Source organism: Citrus clementina, unplaced genomic scaffold (genome assembly GCF_000493195.1).
Source record: "Citrus clementina cultivar Clemenules unplaced genomic scaffold, Citrus_clementina_v1.0 scaffold_9, whole genome shotgun sequence".
Taxonomy (NCBI): Eukaryota; Viridiplantae; Streptophyta; class Magnoliopsida; order Sapindales; family Rutaceae; genus Citrus; species Citrus x clementina.
In genome coordinates, this window is record NW_006261964.1 from 13,449,898 (window position 1) to 13,467,786 (window position 17,889).

At 32.1% G+C, this 17,889-nt stretch overlaps 1 long non-coding RNA gene and 1 other non-coding gene across 4 annotated transcripts; both read right to left on the minus strand.

Annotated features, from left to right (window-relative positions):
* Window positions 1-2,530: 2,530 nt before the first annotated feature.
* Window positions 2,531-7,427, minus strand: LOC112100768. Of its 3 annotated transcripts, none has more exons than XR_002907054.1 (4): window positions 6,955-7,427; window positions 6,180-6,252; window positions 5,677-5,734; window positions 2,531-2,780 (listed from the first exon to the last, which is right to left on the minus strand). It is a non-coding gene; the product is annotated as an uncharacterized LOC112100768 (long non-coding RNA). The 3 variants fall into 3 exon arrangements; XR_002907053.1 differs by lacking the exon at window positions 2,531-2,780 and adding an exon at window positions 4,036-4,321; XR_002907052.1 differs by lacking the exons at window positions 2,531-2,780; window positions 6,955-7,427 and adding an exon at window positions 4,001-4,321 and having other exon boundaries at window positions 6,180-6,941.
* Window positions 7,428-17,303: 9,876 nt separating this feature from the next.
* Window positions 17,304-17,407, minus strand: LOC112095515. The gene has a single exon (XR_002903891.1). It is a non-coding gene; the product is annotated as a small nucleolar RNA R71 (small nucleolar RNA).
* Window positions 17,408-17,889: the final 482 nt, after the last annotated feature.

The following is a 17,889-nucleotide window of genomic DNA, read 5'->3' on the forward strand; positions in this document are numbered from 1 at the left end:
AAGAGTGATGAGCAGTTGAGAGAAAAAAAATGCCGCTGTAAGTTTAAGATTATAAAAGAGGTAACAATAAGTATGAATTTATAGGGAGCCATAAGAAACATATTAACTTTGGAAAAAAATTAAATATTTTCCAAAATGATCTCATGAGCCCTAATTAAGTGTAACAATCCTTATTAATAAGGAAAGAAAGTGTCTACACGCAAGAATTCTTCTCCTCTCATAATTTTTTTTTCAAAAACAAAAATTAAACAAAATTTCAAGTGTTACATTATCTTTCACCACACAATAATATAATGGCAAAAGATGAAATTACAAAACTCTGTTCTCCCACACTCTAACAAACGAAGATGGTGAGATTATAACCATCAGTGGAGATCTCAAAGAGAAATGAAAGAGAGAAGTAGAAAAATGCTTGCTTAGAAAAGTCTTATCTACTAAGACGGTATATAAAGAAGCACTTCACTCTATACTACAGGTGAGTTGACACCAATCGGTAGTCGTAGAGTTGAGAGTTTGGGCAGTAATAAGTTCATTTTTGAATTTTCATCAGAGGTTGATTGTAGAAAGGTGTATTGTACTGGCCCCTAGAGCTTTGATCATTCTCTCATTATTTTAATAGAACCATTAGGTATTGCGTATTTAACTCAGCAGGATTTCACGCATGCATCCATCTGGGTTGAGATCCATAATTAGCTTGTGTACTGTATAAATAAAGATGTGGTTATTTCTAGGGCAAATGATGAGGTGATGTTGAAGAAATAAATATGGGAATGTCAGACTTATGTTTGAAGAGGTTCATGCGCAACTGGGTGAAATTAGACATTATTAAGCCTTTAAAAAGAGGCCTAAAAGTGTGATTAGAAGATCATGATAAAGTATCCAAATACTACTATCTTTTGAAAGAGTACTAATTTTCTGTTTTCTCAGTGGCAGAATTGGTCATGTGTAGAGAGAATGCGTTTGTCCTTGTTACTCAAAATATCCCCCATCCAACACATAATGATAAATACGGGCCATGGTTGAGGATCATCACACCAGCGAAAAAATTAAAACAAGTAAGAAGCAAAAAGAAAAATTCAAGGCCTATCTTTATTCCAACTTTTGAGCAAAAGGCAACACTTAAAAATCCTCAACTGATGAAAAATTTTGTTCTAGAAATATGGAAGATGTCTCTGGAAGAAATGATGATAACATGCCGATTGATGCACAACAAGCAACGCAAGTGAGAGGTATTTCAGAGACTACATTTAATGAAGGACAGCGACAAATTGGGGTAAATAAATAGCTTGAAAGCAAAGGTGAAGGAACGGCGGAAACAAAGTAAAAACCATTAGTATTAATTGGGGTAAAGAAATAGGGCAATCCACGAGAATAACAAACGTAGCCTCGCTCTTCATTGAGTTGGCAGCACCAGATGTCATCATTTCAAATGCAAACATTATTGCGCCTTCATAACCCGTTCTAAGCGATTTGTGGGCCTTATTGGTGTCTTTCTTATTGCTTTCTGGTGGACGCTTGTTTACTCATCGGGAGGGGAGCAGCCCGGCCATCTACTATAGAGAATATCTCCTTTTCACATAGGCTATCAGATCAACCAACTTAGCCAGGAGAGCCCCTGCTAAATTACTAGCCTAATTTAGACACAGCAGCTTGCAGTAAAAAAAGGCGGAAAAAATGGCGAGAATTTAAGGGCTTTCAAATGTTTGTTCTTTACATAATGCTGCAAGCCGCAAACGTCTTATAAACACAATAAAAGCAGATCAGTTCAGTTAAAAAATGTGTAAACTCACGGACCCATTCTCTGAAACTTCAATAGTAGAATGTTTCGTTGGTAATACTTTTTCTTGTTTAGATTTTTTTTATGGCTCCTTTGTTGAGGAATCTCACAAACTTGTCTCAACGACAGCGTGTCACTGAGAAAAATGAAGCCGCTTTGTTGGAACATCTAGAGCCTGGGGAATACTCGAACATTCAATGCTTTGTATAATGTTCTCCATTCACAGAAGCCAGAAATAATTTTCTTATGTGAAACTAAAATGATAAAGCAACAAATATAGAAAGTTCAAGTGAAGTCATAATTTTCCAATTATTTTGTTGTTGAAAGACAAGCTTCACCTTTTAGTATACACCATATTGACACATTTTTTGTGAACGATGATGGTTTAACATGGAATTTTTTTTGTTTGTTTATATGGCAATTTAGAAGAAGCCTCTATTCTAGTTTTTCATCCCTTGGTGATATGGTGGTGATTTTAATGAAATTTTAAAGTCACAGGAAAAAAGAGAAGGATTGTCTAGAGTGCAGAAGCAGTTAATGATTTTAAGGGAACTATAGAGGATTGTGTGCTGATTGATGCAGACTGTAATGGACTTTATGGCCCTGATGGAAGAAAGGCTGGAACAACTTGTATACACTTACCAATTGAATAATCTCTTCAAAGGCTCTTTTGTCACTCACATAAACACAATAGGATCTGATCACTGCCCAATAATAATTAATGTGAACTATAGAATAAAGCATCATTCGGGAAGGAGAAGTATGCATAGGTCAATAAGATTTCACTATGAAGAGTTTTAGAGTCAATACGATGAGTGCAGGAACATAATCCAAGACATATGAGTGCTAACAATGCTTACATCTCCACTGATCCAGCTTCTACATTCTTGTCAAAAATTCTGGCGTCCAAGTGAATTTGAAAGCCTGGAGTTGTAATTGTTTTGGTAACCGAAGAAAGAAATTAAAAGACTTCTAGGCAAATTGGAAGATCTCAAAAGAGGCCCTATCGAAAACATCAATCCTTGTGAGATGAAGCAGGTGAAGCAGCTGTTATACAAATATTTTTTGAAAAAATATTGGCATTAGAGGTCTAAAGTCAGCTAAGAATTACGGATAAAAGCACAAATTTTTCCATGCCTAAGCCACAACAAGGAAGAAATTTTATAAATGGCATTTTAAATGATAACAACCATTGGGTAGAAGACCTTGATGAGATTGAGATGGTGCTTAAATCTTATTTCATTAATTTTTTTTCACCTCTGCCGGTTCTATTGAAGAAGCAATCAACAAAGCTCAGCTAAGTGTATAGCGATCAATAACATAATATATCCATCCACACATTGGGTCACTAGTTGGCTCTTATACTAATTGTAAAAGTTTGGGACCAACAACAAAATAGACATTGTTTGTTTAGGGAACACAGCTCATCGTAGATTTGTTTTTGGATTTTGCAAGCAAAATGTGTTAGTTAGGATAACTTAAGGTTTATGAACTAGTTTTAAAATTCACTCGCTAGCGATATGGGATATTACAACAATAAAGCTTCAAAAGATCATCACTGCATCAGCCCAGCCAATCCTCACATTTTTTTCCTTCTATTTTTGTAAGAGAAGAAAAAATACAAAGTTAAAAGTTACATTTAGGAGCTAAAAAAAAAAATGAAGAAGAATATAAGACTAACCCAGTGTAATGGTATAACATCTAATTTGCTCATAAAATGGCAAACTTATTTCCTTTTATGCAACAATTTGATACTTTTCCTAATACATTTGCCATGGACGGCGATGGTTCTGAAATTCCTCCTCCCCTTTACTCCATCAAAGAAGTTTGTAGGCAAGGATAATATACCTATTAATTCCTTTTACTAAATCATAAGTAAACATTACAATAAACATTACTAGAAAAATGGTCTTTATTGACTTTAGAATAGTGTCAGAAATTACTTTCACTGACACTTGTTAATTGTGTCAGTAATCTGGGAGTAAGAAAAATAGTGACACTTGTAAGTGGTGTCAGTGATTACTATTACTATAGTATCACTAAAATCATAACACCATGGTATCAAAATATTACAATACTATATTAGTATTTGTTATTACTATTACTATAGTATCACTACTTTATTTATTATTTAAAAAAATAATTATATAAAATGACATGTTGCCCATTGATTTGTTGATAGAATTAAAAGGCTGTGAGAAATAAGAACAAAAATCAATTTATATATCAAAACCTTTCATAACATTTAAATATTATCAATATATATTACACAATCCAAATACTTCAATACACAAAGACGTCTTATTACAAGATATTTTATTCTTATAATTGAATAATCTTAACTGCTATTATCCAATCAAATTCCTTCTACTCGTAGCTGAATTTAAGAGCTAAATTTACCAAATTTAGAAGGATTATTATTTTTCACTCCATGAACATAAGTACTACGATCATGCATTATCACGGACAGCTTCTTCATTCAATGAATTTGATGGGTTAGGGATATAAGTTGAAGAAGAAACACTTTAAACATATTAATCATATCTGCAAACAAATAAAAGAAAAAGGAAAAGAAATTGGTTGCCAAATTCCAACAGTTGCAAAATAAATTAACAAGCAATACAAAGACAAAATTTAATAGAAATAAACATATTTTGGTCGAAAAAAAAAATTCATAAGCTGTGAATAGATCAACTCAATTATCTTAAAGGAAAATTAGAGAATAAGAATGTTGTAACTCATTTGATTAGAAATAAGGTAGAATATATTTAACTATTGATATAAATTTTTTTAAAAAAGTGATGATGAATTCATTCTCTTATATATATATGAATAAGAGAGAGTGAGATAGCAAATTATAGCATTCAAGTTTTCAGTATAACATCTAGTATCAAGAAAGTGTGTTTATTTCTCATTATATAAAAGACAATGATTTTCCAGCTAAAAAAATTCATAATAAAATTTAATATCTAATACAACATAATGCAATTAGTGTCAACTCATTCCAAATTACTCTACTAGAATAATGAAACATTTCAGCCATTGTATTGATGGAGCTACTAGTCCAGAATATTCATAATAAATATAGAGTTCAAGGCAATTAAGAGATGTACCTCTTAAAGCTATGCATATTCTCTATGTTTCTAAGGCAATCTTTAATTCATATAGTTCCACCCCCTTTGAATTCACAAACCAAGACTTTACAAACAAAGGCTTTATATCATTAATCTTAATACCTTTTTACCAAAAAATCACTATATTCATAAATAAAAATCACAAGTTAACGCTTTAACCTCATGTTGGGCTGTCTTAGTTTTCACATGGCAGAGGAATCTACGATAATGTGTATGTTTTCTTGAGAAGAAAAAGGAACAAAAAATAGGGAAAGGAAGTCAAGACTAAGAAATAATTATTCAATAAGCTGAAAAATTATCATATATCATGCATGTTTTATTGAAATTGATGATCATATATACACTCACTCACTCACTCACACACACACACACTACTACACACGTGTCCATAAGAGACAACCAATAAAGTTAGAAAAGAACATAAAATGCAAGCCAAGACCACCGCAAACAAGACATGCTGTGATGTTTGATAAAAAGCCAAGACAAAAGTAGAGGGCACGATAATTTTTTTTTCCTTCTTTTTAAGTGTTGATGTTGATAAATGGCTGGTTGAATTTGATCAAACGAGCAAGTACTTCTCTAATCTTTGAAAAAAAAAAAAGCTTTTGATTATTCCAGCAAACACCATAGTCCATAATCACTAAAAAAAAAAAAAAATTTGCTTTTGCCATTTCCCTGCACTCTGCAGCATCTTTAAATATCTTGTATTCATTTTAAGTACTTAAAATGGTGTATTAATGTTTGAAGGATAGAAAGAAAGCATACACTGGGCTATCAGCTTGCATGGAATTGGCCAAATATGGCATCTGAACTCCATCGTTTCCTGAAAATTTAAAAAGAAAAAATAAAAAAAGAACAAAATTAAATATCATCACAACACACAATGTGTCTATCCATTAAATTAAAAACCCAGTAAAAAATTAACTCCAAGCAAAAATAAATATTTTGTATTAGGCTATACTCAAGCTTCATAGAAAACTAATGGAAAGTACCATTGCCAAAGTAGTAAAGCTGGGAAGGCATTGAAGAAAGAAGGGAATTTCTCATTTTTTATTTATTAGACCAGCAGCTTGCAATGACATAATGTAAAGAAAATAAATAACTGAAATGAAATAATGTCATAATGAAACTTGGAGCCATTGAAGCATCATCTGCAACGTTTCTCACCTCTGATGAGAGCAAATGAAAAATTATGTTATTATAAAACAAAAAGTTGATCTTCTCCACTATTTTAAAAGTTTTTAAGCTGTGTCAAGTGGCTTCTATACCTTTATATAAGCCTCAATGGTACAATAGCAAATGGAAAGAGTTTGTAAAGATGAGATTGCATGATCATAGTTCCTACAAGACAAGAGAAACAACAGAAGCTGTAATCAAAGCTCCACAAGTTTCACAAAGGCATAATCGATTTTCCTAATATTGACAACAATCACACTACCAGAGTCTTCGCTTTCAAAGCAATCTTTTATAATTCATTGTGAAAGAAGTAGTAACCAACTGAACATTTTAGAGGAATAAGGAAATAATCATCTGGAAGAAATGATATTCATAAATAGATGATAACCTCAACTTGATCGTATTAACCTAAATGAAAAAGAAAAGCTTGCTTAATTAGTTCACTTCAAATTAAAAGTGTCCATTTGTGTCAATAAGTCACATAGGAATTAGCTACGCTAAGGTATGTTAATCCAATTAGAACGAAATTATCTAAACATGAAAAACCTTTACCCATTGTTAGTGCCTTTAGGAAACTTAAGAATCAATTTACAATGATTCATTACATGTGCTGTGAGTCCTAGCCACTGTAACTCTGTTTACCTTCATCCAAGTATAAAGTTAACACATCGACAGACTACCACCCAAAACTTAATAAATAAAACTACAGATTTTACTAAGAAATGATGATCTGACCTTTCATTTAGTTTACGTAATAATTCAGTTAAGCGAATCCAAGGAGATTAACACAATACAATTCAAAGCATTAATTTTCCAATTCAAAAAACAAAATTAAAATCTCAGTTGAGGCTAAAATAGCGATTTGACCTTTAACGATAGCATCTGGACCTCGCACATGATTTGTCCATCGTGATGGAGTTCACACGAACTGATCTAACCATAATCTCTTTTATTTGGTGAATTTACGGCAGTCGAAGATTGAATTAGCGGAAGAAAACAAAACTTCATCTAACAAGAAATCCCGAGAAGTCGAAGCGAGAGGGGCGGTGTGCACTCGAGTAGGGTGAACAAAATGTGGAGATCTAAAGTGGGTCTTGTGAGCTTGTGGCATAGCGGCATGGTGGATGTTTTACATAATGTAGATCGTTAGGGTTTCGTATGGTATGGGTCTTAGAATATGAGCAGTGGTGTTAGGATTTCTTATGGCATGGACCCTTGAATTTTAGGGCTCGAAGAAGAGAATTTTTAGAGGTATGAAGAAGAAGAAGGATATCGCCAGAGAGATGAGGCGGCTGGCCATGGATTTAGGAGTTAGGAAATTTTATGTTTATGTTGATTTCGGGTGTTTTGCTTTTGCTTTTATATTGTTGTTTTCTATATTAATTTAATTTGATAATTTCAACATGTTCAACACAAACTAATTTATGAATTTGGCCTGGTGGTTTGTTGGTTGAACATAAAACACTTTAGTTTTGGGTCCTAGGTTTGAGTCGCAACTAAAACAAAAATAGATTTTCTTTTGTTGTTTCTGATACCTTAGTGTCGACGATCTCTGATGTTTAATCTACAAACACCACATAATCAGTAATTAGTGACACTTGGTTGTTAAACACGGAAAATGGCCCAAACATATGTAATTATTGATACTTTTTAAAAAAGTGTCACAAGACATGTATCAGTAAAAGCTATCTTTCTAATAGTGAAAATAAACAAACTAACAAGAAAAAATGAACTAGAAAATCAAGAACAAAAAAGTAATGAATAATTATGTAATTGCACTAGAGGACTCCAATTTCAGGCGCAGTAGCAGTTGAGGAAAAATTTATAACCTCATTGGACACCAACCAAGTCGTAAAGTACCAAAGTTTCTTAAAATCACGAATTAAATCCACGTCACTGCAAAAAATATTAAAAACAGAGATGCCAACAGTATTCAAATAGATTAGAGGTGGTAATGTAGATCATGACGGGATTACACAACATAGATATGACACAATCTTTTTAAATATTTGTTGATATAAATTGCATTATTGGATTGATATGACTTGTTATATTTTAGATTAATTTTAAATTTTTTATTAAATATGATAAATGGATTAACACGATTAATAAATAGATCGTATTCATATTTGCTTAAATTTAACATGACATTAACAAGAAGGATACTAAGAATTACGAATTCTAGTGTAGATAAAAACTAGAAAATAGATAAAAATGTAAAGTCCAGTAAAAAAAAAAAAACCCTGAGTATTTGAAGGCTTCGATATTCTTAAGAGAGTACTTTTCCAACACATTTGCCAATGACAGTGATGGTTCTGAAATTCCTCCTCGCCTTTACTCCATCAAAGAAGTTTTAGGCAAGGATGATTCCTTTTGCTAAATCATAGTAAATATTAGAATAAAATAAGCCAGCCAGCCAAGAAAAAATGAACAGAAAATCAAGAATAAAAAAGTAATGAATAATTACATAATTGCATTAAAGGAATCCAATTAATGCACTTCAAGTGCAGCAGCAGTTGAGGGAAAATTTTAAAGCTTATTGGACACCAACCAAGTGGTAAAGTACCAAAGTTCCTTAAACTCACGAATTAAATCCAACATCACTGCAATAGTATTCAAATAGAACTAGAGTAGAGGTAGCAATATAGATCATAACACGATAATACGACATGGATAGGGCACAATTTTTTAAATTCGTTTTGGTATAAATTGCATGATTAATAAATAGATTGATATGACTTGTTATTTTAAACTAATTTTTTATTTTTTATTAAATGTGTTAAGTTGGTTAGCATGATTAATAAATGGATCGCATCTGTATTTACTTAAATTTGACATGACATTAATAAGAAGGATAGTACGAATTTCGATCCCTAGTGTAGATAAAAGCTAGAAAATAAAGAAAAAGTAAAATCGAGTAAAAAGCCTTCTGAGTATTGGAAAGCTCCATTATTCTTAATAAACTACTTTTCTAATACATTTGCCATGGACAGTGATGGTTCTGAAATTCTTCTTCCCCTTTACTCCATCAAAGAAGTTGTAGGCAAGGATGATGTGCCTTTCAATTCCTTTTACCAAATTACTAAGTAAATATTAGAATAACATAAGCCAGTTAGCTAAGAAAAAATGAACTAGAAAATCAAGAACAAAAAGGTAATGAGTAATTATATAATTGCACTGGAGAGACTCTAGTTAACGCACTTCAGGTGCAGCAGTTGTTAAGGAAAGAATTAGGACCTCATTGTGTTGGAGAATTAACAAATTAAACACTTAAAAAACACACTATTTTATTTCTTCAACAACACTCTTCACCAACTACAACTCCTATTTTTCACTCTTTACAACTTAGAGATTTTGTTACTTCACTTGATGCATTGACACAACTCAAAAGTGTATTACTCCCAAGTATAAGAGTGTCTAGTTATAATATAACTCGGTGAGTCTGGGGTCGAACCACAAGGAATTTTAAAATCTAGTTGGTAATTTGTTAAACAAAGAAAATTAATTATGGAGAAAATAAATTATTTCAAAACAATTTAAAAATATGCTAAGGTTACGGGATCTACTCTCAGTATTTAAACTATAATTTTAATACTCTCATTTATATTTTGCCTCACTTTTACCAGTTAATTATTATATCATTTAATTCTATGTGTGTGGATAAATATAGAATAAAATACCTAATGTGCCATACTATATTAATGTGTCGATATTATGTCAAAATACCATACAGATCCAAAGAAATTTATAAATTAACATGACATAAAAATAACTAGAAAATAATAATAAACTTAAAAACTCGTTTGAGAAAATAATAAATTTAATAGTTTGAAACATTGAGCTTCACCCTTCACTTCAGCTTAATAAAATTAGCTACTCATATTGAAAGAAAACACAACACTTTTTTTATTTGATAAACTTTTGAAATATGTTACAAAGAAAATTGATACAGACGGAAACAAGAAAAGAAAAGAAATAAACAAAGAAAGAAATTCTTCAGCTACACCCTTGGCTATCACTCTCTCTCAGAACTTGGCTCCCTCCTCAATGACTTGCATCCTCTTGCCTTTTATAGGCAAGGGAAGCATCTTCTTTTTTTTCTTTTATTAATATTAATATTAATATTTTATTTTATTTTTATATTATATATATATTAATTGAAATGTGTGATGGTCAGGAGGCGTCACCAACATGCTTGCCAATCTTTGTTTTTCTTTTTTTCTTTTTTTAATAACATCTCCTTGATTGATGAATTCTAAATTGCTCCAGTTGTTCTTCTTTGTTCTCGCTTTCAACTCCAATTCCATCTTTATTCCTGAAAAATATTTACAAGTTAAAAATTAACATAATAGGAATTAATTTAACATAAAATATATTTGTGGAGTATTAAAATAATTTAGAAATAATGAGCACATTAATCGACACAATAAGTGAAAAATTAATAATTTTAACCTTATTAAATATACACTTTTTTGTGTCAATCACACCTCCCAACGAGCTTATTACTAGGCCCTAGCAATTTAAGCGATAAAAGTTTAGTAAAATTTCAAACTCAAATTGAAAATCTTTTTTTTTTTTTTGAAAAATTGTGTTTACTTCTTTCATCACATTAATGATAACAATCAAATAAAAGTATAAACATTATTTTCAGCCTAAAGAAAATCACACCCGCACAAAACAATTATGTAAAATCATGTAAAATGATCAATTATCAGAGCTACATTAATCAAGTCACTTTTAAAAATGACACATCAAACCTCAAAACCTCACGATTAAGAGTGACTCTCTCAAAAGAAAATATACCCCAAATCAAATTGTCACTCTAAAAATAGTAGATTTGAGAGAATAATAAAACAATATTACACATTCTCACCAAGATAAAAAAAAAATAATGCCCACAGCTTATAAATAAAATGATCTCAAGTCCAAGGAATTACTGGCAAAATTTATTTTTATTTTTATGCATCACCACATATTTTAGTCCATATTACCAGCTTTTACTTTAGACTATAGTTCCCAAAAATAAAAAGGACTTTTATTAGGACGTAACGTAGGTTAGGGTCACGACTAATAAAAAAGGTAATATGGAAAACAAAAATATATGTTTGAAAAATAGGAGACTTTTTAGAGATTACAAGGTGCTTTTTTTTCTTGGAATTGTTTTCTCTTTTTTTTTTATATACATATCCTTTTCTTTTTTTCATAACACCATTATTAGGAATACATAATCATCCCTATTTTCAAACATAATTGGGTGGTGGAAAACATAAAATATAAGGTGATAATCCACATTGGAGTGGGATAAGATAATAGGTTATCAAAGGAAAAGTTTTTTTTTTTTCAAAGGCTCAAAGGGGTTAACTATGGATTCTTTATAATAGGGTTTGCTAGAAAGGTTCAAACGGATCAAAGATGACCTTCTGTCATCTTTTAGGGCTCTAAATAATATTTCATATCCACTAGTTCAATAGATTTTTAGATGCGGCTGCGCAAACTTTTTTTTTCTTTTTTTAAAGAAAATTTGAGATCTTGTACAATAAATTGTAAAGCTGTATAGGCAAACAAGGTTACTCTCCAAGGATAATAGGCTCAAAAACTCACTTGGACTTTTCAAATCATGTACATTCCTCCAAATGACTTAATCAATTTTACTCATCAAATTTCTCAATTTACGTTTCAACATGCAAAAGGGAAAGCATAGTGTAACATAACTCAAGGCCAAAGATAATTCAAATACCAAAATTTGAAAATCATTATGTTATCCAATGTTAAAAGATCACACCGAAAAAGAAAACTCTTTTTTTTTTAAAGAAATATTAAAAATTGGGACTGATTGCAGAAACTTAAAGGAGATGATTAAGAGAAAAAGACAAAAAATAAAAAGTTAGAAAACAATTTTTTTTAAGAACAAAACACTAAAATTAACAAGATGCGTTTCTAGAGACACTATATTCTATATTCTGCCATCTTCGACTCAAATTTTTATCCAAAGTTAGTCTTTACAATAAAAATTAGTAAAAACATTAACAGGATTGAGACATTCCATAATTATCAACTATTCCCTCCCCCCAACCTGAAGGAGACATTGTCCTCAATGTCTACAGAAAGGAGTAGAGTTTAGAATATATCACCTGACCACTGTAGAAAATATTTACAAACGGAGAGTTAAATCTAATTTACACTTTTTATGAGAGTTACTGCATTTAACAAATCGATGAGTTTTTTATGGATATTCAAATGGGCCCAAAAAGCAAATGTAATTAGCGCCTCTAAAGTTGAAGATCTCCAGGCAAGAAAATAAAAACGTCAGCATGATTTAACATTTTAGATATTCTTTCTTGCATACCTGAGACAACTAACTCTTCTCCAGTTTATGGGTCTGGTAGACATCCTAAAGGTTTTAAGGCTTTTGGAATGATGCCTAGCACTTGGCTTCCTCGAACGAAAGCAGCTTTAGAGACAAGCTTTGATAGCCCTCAGTCACCTCCTTCATATACAAGATGTAGTTTCCTCTCTGTTATAGTACGACCAAGATCTATGGCTGCCTGAACGAACTCCTTATACTTTCCATAGCGAAATCTAGAAAACACACAAATGTTCTTTAGTGGTTTACTTGAAGTTTATGCTTGCCATTAGAACAATTCTAAAAAGAAACAATTTGTGAATGCTTGAAAATGAGCTCCTATTTAAGGATCTTAGTGATAGACATAATGATATACATCTGTAAATGGGGTGATGTGTTTGTCAAATGACGCATGAAGCTTTTACCTTAATAATTTAAAGGCAAACAGTGAAAAGAAAAAGCGAATAGTAATTAGACATAAAAAAAACACACAATAATAATAATAATGCAAAAGATAAAAGAACAGTAAAATAAAAGGATATTTACTGGTAGTTGTGATTGTGGCTCACATCTTCCTTTTATGTCCAGTAATGGCTTGAACGCCCTTTATGGGTCGAGGATAGGCTTCCCATCCAATTTCTTATAAACTGGCAAACATGGTCTTTTAGAGTCAGATTCTCAAGACTAAACTGTGCACTTTCCTTTTGTAACAGGTTCCACAAAATTTGAATTTTACATTGAACATATCCGCTCGGATGCGTCTCAAGAGATCGTAAGATATCATCCAACGATTCTTTACTCATGCCATCCTTAACAAATTTGATTTTATCTTCACGATTTACAGAAACCATTCCTAAAGTTTTACAACGTGGTTTTCTACAAACAAGTCTTACACAGTTAGGGCATTTAGAGCCAAGTCGCTTAGCTTTTCTTTTCTTAACAAATGTACTTTTACCAAAACCAAGCATGTAGGAAATGAATGGATCAGATAACTCACCTGCCAGTCGGACCTTTGCTTCAATTAACCAGCGAATGTCAGCAGGAATCCCATTGATCATTAACAAACACAGTCGTTTACAACGAGCTTTGTAAATCTTCTTAAGAGCATTTTGAGGGAGAGAAGGAAAACATTGAGGCAATTTTCGTTGTATTTTTTCCATGCTTGACATTGATGTTTAAGCTATGGTGGGAAACTGAGAATACCGACTTAAAAAGTTACAGAGTATCGTTATCTGCCATTTATACAGGAGAGTGAATCAAAACAAAACGAATCAAATCTGCAAAATCAAATCCAAAAGTGAAGAAGAAGAACAAAATAAAATAAAAACACACAAGGAATATAACTCAGCTTAGTCCTTTTATTGAATTTACCTCAAGTTTCAATTGCAGATTATAAATACCATCCTCTATTTCCTTGAGTTGTCTTTCTAGATCTTTCACATGGAATACTAACTCTGGTGGTTGTAGATCCCAAATGGGATGTGATTTACAAAATCTGAGCAATTTCCTCAAGTGAAATTTTACATGTAAAAGTTCTTTAAGATGTTCGAAAATGATACTTCTCATGGAGGTACTCATGACAAGTATAAAAATTTGGTGAGCTAAAGAACAATTGTCAAACAACTCACAATTAAAAACAATACAATGCACTCCATTAAAGACATAGGGAAAAGGAAAAAATAATCAAACAATTCAAACGATAAAATAACAGTAAATCAAATTCACAAAAAGTTAAAATGAAAAGGCTTAATTAAAATTTGGTGGGTCACTCAAATTGATTTCGATATCTGCTTCAAGTGGTTGGTATTTCAGATATGGTTTCAATCTTTGACCATTAACTTTAAACATGACACCATCCTTTGGATTCTCAATTTCTACGGCTCCATATAGATACACATTTTTTACAAAAAATGGACTATTCCACTTTGACTTTAACTTCCCTAGAAATAAATGAAGACGAGAATTATAAAGCAACACTTTTTGACGAATTTCAAATGTTTTCCGAAAAATTCTTTTGTAATGAAAAAATTTGGTTCTTGCCTTAATAATTCTGGAATTCTCATATGCATCATTCCTTAATTCCTCAAGTTCATTTAATTATAATTTACGCACATTGCCAACATCATCAATATTTGAATTAAAAGCTTTAATGGCCCAAAACGATTTATTTTCAAGTTCAACTGGTAAGTGGCAAGATTTTCCATAAACAAGCCGATAGGGCGACATTTCTAAAGATGTTTTAAAAGCAGTACGATATGCCCAAAGTGCATCAGTAAGTCGAAGAGACAAATTTTTACGATTTGGATTAACTGTCTTTTCTAAAATTTGTTTTATCTCCCTATTTGCTAATTCAACTTGACTACTTGTTTGAGGGTGATAAGGGGTAACAACTTTATGTGTAATTCCATATTTCTTCATTAAGGACTCAAATGACTTATTACAAAAATACTTACCTCCATCACTGATAATGGCTCGAGGTATTCCAAATCTGCTCAAAAGATTTTCTTTTAAAAAGCAGATCACAATCTTGTGATCATTGTGCCGACAAGGAATCGCCTCGATCCATTTTGAAACATAATCAACAGCAACCAAAATGTATACAAATCCAAATGATGATGGAAAAGGGCCCATAAAATCAATTCCCCAACAATCAAATATTTCAATGACAAGGATGGGGTTTAAAGGTATCATGTTTCGCTTTGAAATAGACCCTACCATTTGACAATTCTTACATACTTTACAGAATGCATATGAATCTTTAAATAATGTAGGCCAATAAGATTCACACTGCAATATTTTTGCAGCTGTCTTTTTTTAAGAAAAATGGCCACTTCATGCTTCAGAATGACAAAATTGAATAACCCTACTTACTGTTGAGTGTTAGAAAATGTATATTTATAAAGGAGAAAACCGTCATTTTACATTTCAAGTCTTACTAACACCTTTACTTTTATGAATTTAACCTTCTTTTGATTTAATTCCGTTTGTTTTATTTTAATTAAGTATTTTATGTATTTTAGGGGCATCATAGTCATTTCACAATAAACGAGAGATCAGATGGCAAAACGGACATCACTTTTGAACTAAGGAAAAATGACGTGGCATAAAAGGAAAAATGGTACTGTTCACATGTACGGTACTATTCACGTGCACGGTACTGTATACGTTACTGTTCACGACATTGTTCACATAGACGGACGATGACGTGGCATTGACCGATGATGTGGCATTGACTGATGAGGTGTCACGATCCTGTTGGGCTAAAATTCTTATGTACTGTTGACTGATGACGTGGCGCAATCCTGAGCGTCCAAACTGTTTTTAATCCGATAGCCATGATTTACTCCATGTATTTATAAAAAGGGGGCCTCTCCCCCCTAATTTGATATCTCTGAATCCATTTTTGGGATTCATTTTTTGTAATTCCTTCTCCATATTATATTTTCTTCGTATTTTAATAAATTCTTATTTTGCTCCTAGTTCAATTATGAGTGGCTAATTCTCTTTCAAGCTTGGGTTGAAGTTGAAGTCTCAACATGTGTCATGGGCTTAATTTGGTAAATTTATTTTCTCTTCCCCTCTAGTTTTTGTGGATATTTTGACTTCTCGTCGACAAATAATACTAATCTTGTTTAGTACCGCCTTGGTTTCACCGGCCCTCTAGTACAAGGTTATTATTATTTGGCACGATAAGCCCTTAGCACCATATTGATTAGAGCGTGGTTCATGAGGTGTAGATTCCTCCCTCATGATTTAATTGGCATTAATACAGATTATTTAGCCCATGATGCATCTTGATACGGATCCAGATACCCAAGTACGTCATCTCAATAGAATTCTCTTCAATTTATTCTTGTCATTTCAATTTCAATTTTAGAATTTATTCTCGCCATTTTAATTTAAGTTTTAGCATATTCCAAATCATTTCCACCACAAATCCAACCACCCATTTATAAAACTAATTCTACACATAATTAAAATCCACCTCCTCGTGGGATCGACACTCGTCACCATTAATCTATACTACAATTGATTCGTGCGCTTGCGAGTACATTAAAATTTGCACAACAAGTTTTTGGCGCCGTTGCCGGGGAGGTAAGTAATTTTAATTCATAGAATTAATTTTTGTGAATAATTTCTTTTATTTGTTTTCTTGTATTTTTTTATTAAAAAAAAAGAAAAAAAAGAAAAAAAAAGTGAATCTACATTTAAAGGTTAGTATTTCTTTTCTTTTTCTCTTCTTAAAAATTCTGTAATTTAATTTTCAATTGATTTTTTTTGTTTATCTTATTAATTTATTTTTAGTTAATTTAATTTCACGTATTTGTTTTTGTGTATTTTTATAGAAAGGTTTTAATAGAGCAATAAGGTTAGTATCGTAATTTCTCCCTCTTCTTTATTTTTATTTGTTTTGTTCCCATCTTTAATTTAATTTTATTTGTTTTGCATGCATGGTCGTAGGTCATTATTACCTAATCTTGAACCTATAGACCTTGAATTAGAAAAAAACACTTCAACACACAGGCACATTAAAAATAAATTTGGAATGGATTTACAAGCACCACAGGAGAGGCCATTTAAGGATTATTTCAGTCCTTTAGCCAATTTGAGCACATCATGCATAAGATACCCAAATCTAGCTACTAGGAGTTTTGACCTAAAACCTAGTGTGCTAAATTGTCTCCCAACATTCTATGGCCTAGAAAATGAGGATCCATATAATCATCTGAATGATTTTCATGCCATTTGTCAATCTTTAAAAGATAGAGCTCGTTCATGGTTAAATACTTTACCTGCTAATAGCATTTCATCATGGGAACAAATTGTAACAAAATTTTTGAATAAATATTTCCCAGTGCATAAAATCAATGTTATTCGCAGGGAAATCTTAGAGTTTACTCAGAGAGAAGACGAGTAGTTTTTCGAAACATGGGAGCGATTCAATGGGCTACTCTTGAAGTGTCCACATCATGGGTATGAGAAATGGCACCAATGCCAATACTTTTTAGAGAGATTACTGCCGAATGTGCAAGAATGGCTAATGGCAACAAGTGGAGGAGAGCTAATGTCAAAAAGTGCATCAGAGATTTGGGAATTCTTCCAGTGACAAGCGGATAATTCCCAACAACGGAGTCGATCACTCAGGAATACTAGAAGAATTAAAGGAGTGAATGAGGTTCACATTGGCAAGTCAACTTCGGGAATCAAAGAAGTCAAAGAGATGGTTGAAGGTCTTGCTCGACAAATAGCATCGTTATCGACTGCTAAATCAACAGAACCACATGACCATGACTCATACTCAGATCAAGCCAATGCCATAGGTGTAATGAGAAAGCCATCAAATTACAACCCATACTCCAACACATATAACCCTGGATGGAGAGACCACCCCAATTTTTAATGGTCTCAAGGACTCCAACAGAATGGACTAGCAGCTCCAGCTCCACCAATGCAACCAA